Source organism: Ursus arctos, unplaced genomic scaffold, assembly GCF_023065955.2.
Source record: "Ursus arctos isolate Adak ecotype North America unplaced genomic scaffold, UrsArc2.0 scaffold_21, whole genome shotgun sequence".
Classification (NCBI taxonomy): domain Eukaryota; kingdom Metazoa; phylum Chordata; class Mammalia; order Carnivora; family Ursidae; genus Ursus; species Ursus arctos.
This window is the reverse complement of record NW_026622886.1, coordinates 10,219,114-10,224,130: the sequence shown is the minus strand read 5'-3', so window position 1 is coordinate 10,224,130 and position 5,017 is coordinate 10,219,114. Positions and strand designations below refer to the sequence as shown.

Here is a 5,017-nt window from a genome sequence, read left to right as displayed (position 1 = left end):
TTCGAGGTTGGAGCTCAGGGAGGCCAACACAGATGGAATTCTGAAGTGAAAACTGCATAGTTTGAATCTGCTCTTTTTTTCCCTTCTTTTTCTAGTTTTCCCAGAATGGTAGCTTAGACACTTGATTTTCAGATTTTTCATCTTATACAGGTATCCGGTGCTGTAAATATTTTTCCAAGCACTTTTCTCTGCATCTCACAAATTTTGATAAGTTGTATTTTTATTTAGTTCAAAATATTTTTAAATTCTCTTGAGATTTCTTCTTTGACCTATGTGTTATTTATTTATTTTCCAGAGGACATTATATTTTATTGTATGAATGTCAAGTGTTTTCCAGTACTTATTTACTATATTTTATATATTCTGCAAAATAACCATTATTTTAAAGTATACTGGAATTCATAACAGAAGGAATGCAAAGAATAGATGCTCCAAATACACCCAGTATCATCCAGTCCTTTAGATAAGAAATGTTTCTAGTGTTATGGGCAAACTTGATCTTCTTTGAAATGTGTTGTCCCCCACTTTTCTGTTTCCGTCACAGTAGGTATAAGTAGTTATTGAAGGATGTACTCGTCTAAATTCCAATCAATAAGAACCCATCGATTTGTTGTCTCAGCATCTTCTTTCCAACTCACTGGTTTTCTCCAGATTACAGAGCTCGTGGACAGCTTGGACGATCATTGGTTTTGGTTTGTCTTTGATCACCACCAGCCCCATGTAGTCATTGCCCTTATTTCTCACATTCTTCTCCCACAGAAGATTCTGAATAAATACAGTTCGACTTTCTTCCTTCATGTTTCCTGGTACTTAAATGTGACTGTGATAACGCTCTGATCAGGGTGAGGTTGTGTGGTTGGTAAGTGTTGGAGTTTTTTCTGCAAACGTATTCCAGAGAGACTGTCAAAGGCATGGAGATCCAGTACATTAGAGAGATCAGCTCTTGATCTTTGTGTTTTTAAAAATTTTTCCCAGTCCATTTATTGATCTAATGGTCATTCTTAATTTGCATAAATCCTCTTGTGAAACCCAGTCTGATTAATGATGATGATATCTACCAAAGCAGCTTGCCTAGAAGCCTCATGGCTAAGGCCATCAGGTTTTTCTTCTGCTAAATGTTTTAATCCGTATTTTGAATCTGTAAGAGTTATGGTCCCAGCAAGATAAATATCAATCCCTAATTCATCATCAGCTCAAAACAGAGAAGTTATAGCCCAGGATCTGCTAATCCAGTGGTCTCTAATGGCATATCATCAGATTTTCCTTTCTGCATTTGTAAGTTCCAACCTTTCTTGGTAGAGTGCTCCACTTTGGCTGACAGCTAAGGATTTCTCCACTGTACTTCCTTCCCCAAATTTGTTTAAAATAACTACTCCTCTTTTACTATGTTGCTCTGTCAAGATAGAGTTCAAAAGTATTGTCTTCCTAGCACCTGAATACCTGGTGATTATTGTGACTGGGATCTTAACAGTAGGGCCACACTTTTCCTCCTCCTCTCTTTCCTTTGTCTCAGTGGGGACCAATCCAGGATGGTTCTTCTCTGCCTGCTCCTCTTCCTCATCCACAGATCCAATAGCCTGTAACATCCCAGCCAGCCACACAGCATGCCTCTCCCTTAGCTCAAGAGCTGGGACCCCCATGTGTTATTTAGAAGTGTATTGTTTAATCTCCAAGTATTTTGGGATTTTTCCAGCTATATTTTTGTTACTGATTTCTAGTTTAATTCCACTGGGGTCTGAGAGCAGACATTGTATGCTTTCTATTCCACCAATTTTGTTAAGGTGTGTTTTATGGCCCAGAGTGTGGTCTATCTTGGTGAATGTTCCATGTGAGCTTAAGGATCAACTGATGGCACTGTTGAGTTCAACTATTATGAATTATGAATCTTTACTGATTTCTGCCTGCTGGATCTATTTCTGATAGAAGAGTATTAAAGTCTCCAACTATAATAGTGGATTCTTCTATTTCTCTTTGCAGTTGTATCAATTTTTGCCTTGTGTTGTTAGGTGCATACACATTCAGGACTGTTATTTCTTCTTAGAGAATTGACCCCTTCATCATTATATAATGCCTTTCTTTATCCTTGATAAAGTGAGAAAGAAGAGGACAGTGGGTTAATACAAGAATATTACCCTGTTGGGAGTTATTTTCCATTGTGGAAAATAACAACCCTGCTTTCTCGTGAAGAATCAGGGTTTCTTAGAAACTATCACAGAAACTCTGTGTTGCATTGATGGTACTTGTGTCCATGGCTTAGTACCTTTGAGCTAAAACACCATCTAGAAAGTGACAGATCTCCTGTCAATGATTCAGTTCCTCAGGAGACTCTATTTTGAGGAAAAGATTTATTGAGTGGTATAACTGTCTCATGAATAACCTTCAAAGAGCACATTCTGGGCTGCCTGAGGGAAGATCATGGTCAGGGGCGTTGCTTGGAGAAGATGGATGAAGGGAAGGGAACTAATATAAGTTGAAGGCCCATTATGAATCAGGCACGATAACAGGTGCTTTGACATATATTTTCACTCAATAATATAACAATATTTATTCACTGCTTACCATTTTCCGGTTATCTCTTTTAACCTTCAAAACATGCTGATGAATTGGGTCAATGAGTGTAGAATATTGGTTAAAACCATGGGTCAGACTGCCTGTATTTTGATTCTGGTTCTGCTCCTGGTGTGTTACCTTGGGTGAATTACTTACCTGATAAAGTGTCGTCATCTGTGAAATGAAGGCAGTAGGAGCTCCTCCTCATAACTCCTTCACAGGGTGGCAGATACAACGAGCTCTGTCATCGTAGGCCATTACTACCATTATTAGCCATAGTACAGGTCAGAAAACTAAAGCTTGAAGAGTCATGTCTGGGGCCACACAACCAGGAATTTGTTGCCTTGGGGGTGGAGTGGTAAGCAATGAAAGAAAATTTGAGTTGGATGAGCAGATGCAGCAGGGAGTGCGCGGAAGTGCAAGACAGGAAGATGGTTGAGGACAGCCTGTGGGGAGCTTAGATATTGTAAACAAGAGTAGTGGAGATGGAGTTTTCCCCAAATGAATATTTTCCTAATTTGTTTTCCTACAGAGGCATCCCTACAGATTGCTTTTTTATTGGCAAACATGCAGGATGTGTTCTCCTGGGAAGATAAGTAGGGAAGCCCCCCTCCCCACAGGTCCCCCCCAAGTTCACATGATGAGTCATGGACTATTTTGGTTCAGGTTTAGGAGGATAACCTGGTGAAATTCCAAGGCTGGCTGGTGGAAAGAGCTTTCTTTTTTGCTTTCCTTAAAGAGTTAGTCTTTGTCAACAGAGTTTCCCAGACAGGAAGAGGAAACTGGGTTCCAGTAAAAACAAGTCACTTGAGGAGAGACGGGAAGGAAGTTGTGCGGTTGTTTGGTGCTACTCGCTTTGGTTCTGGATGGTCTTTTAGTCCCTTCCCAGTGGCCAAGGAATTTAACCAACACTTTGGAATAAAGCCGAGAAAGACCCTGCAGCCTTCTAGAACCCCACCTTTGATGACTTGGTGGGGGCATCCCATTGTGCCTGAAGCCTCCTGGGCTTGCTATTCCTACCAGCTAAGGAATTTAAAACCCTTTCTGATGTCTGGGTTCTATATAATGTTTAATTTCTTCAAAATCTTCTGTTGTTGTCTCTAGGATTCACAACAACCAAGCTGTGGTAACTGGGACAGGAGGGATTATTCCCATTTTGCAGATGAGAAAACAGTTTCTAGGAGAACATGTTTCCTGCCTGAGGTCACTTAGCTGGCGAGTGGTAGTGCTGAGGCTGAACTCAAAGCTTCATAAAGAGCCTATTAAACTGGTGGCAGGGGGCAAGTGTTTGTGGGAGGGGGAGCCGGTGCAGCTGCGGGGAGTGAGGCTGGACTCCGAGGGGTGTGAACACAGGGGTGCAGTTTTCTGCACCTTTACAGCCTGCTGCCTAGCCCTGTGTCAGCCTGTCACAGGAGGTCTCAGATAGTTGTTAAAACGCGTCATCTGTGGAAAGGAAACCACCAGAAGTCAGGATTGTCTTGGCGCTGCGGGAGGGCTAAGCAGGAGTCCTGGTTGGGGAGAGTCCAGGGGACTGACATGGGGGTCTGGTGCACTGTACGGCTTTAATGAAAGACTGCCTGAGGCATGTGCTGGTCAACTACGCTGTGCAACAGCAATACACTATGTCCATCTGCCCTGTTCCGGTCAGAAAAGAAGGGCCAGGGACCCGGAAGCAGAATGAGATGCCTTTCTCTGGCTCCATGTTGCCTTGATGTGTTGTCAAACAGCACCCCTTTGGCACCTCTCTTTATCTTTCCTGCTTGCCCCATCCACCCTACCTTCCCGCCTGACACCCCAAGTCCTCCAGGTACAATCATTTTCCCCCACAAGGTGAGAATCTTTGGATAGAGTTTAAGAAAGACAAATCACCCCCCCTCCAAAAAAGACAAATGGGCCCCCTTCATCCTTACTGATGGCAGGGTAGGGAGGCAAGAAAACTTTGCAGTCAGGTCGCCTTGGGGTCTTCTATACTAAGGTCTCCCGGGCCTTATGGTAGCTCCCCCTCCTTTGCCCTCCCATGTCCCAAACCACAAGCCCAGGTGTGCAGCTCAGGTGAGTCATATTTGGCTCTTCAGAGAACACGCAGGGAAAACAGTCTGCTCCCGGGATGCTGAGAGAGGGCCCTGAAAGAGCTTATTGCTCATAGATTGGAAGAAGAAACATAGTTAAAATGTCTGTGCTACCCAGAGCAATCTACACTTTCAATGCCATCCCGATCAAGATACCAATGACATTTTTCAAAGAACTGGAACAAACAGCCCTTAAATTTGTGTGGAACCAGAAAAGACCCCGAATCGCCGAGGAAATGTTGAAAAGGAAAAACAAAGCTGGGGCATCACGTTGCCTGATTTCAAGCTATACTACAAAGCTGTAATCACAAAGACAGCATGGTACTGGCACAAAAACAGACACATAGACCAATGGAACAGAATAGAGAACCCAGAAATGGACCCTCGGCTGTATGGAC

The 5,017-nt window shown here is 42.9% G+C and overlaps 1 pseudogene; it reads right to left on the bottom strand.

The window, feature by feature from the left end:
- Positions 1-482: 482 nt before the first annotated feature.
- LOC113256048 (putative COBW domain-containing protein 7) lies at positions 483-1,586 on the bottom strand (annotated as a pseudogene).
- Between the last annotated feature and the right edge of the window lie 3,431 nt (positions 1,587-5,017).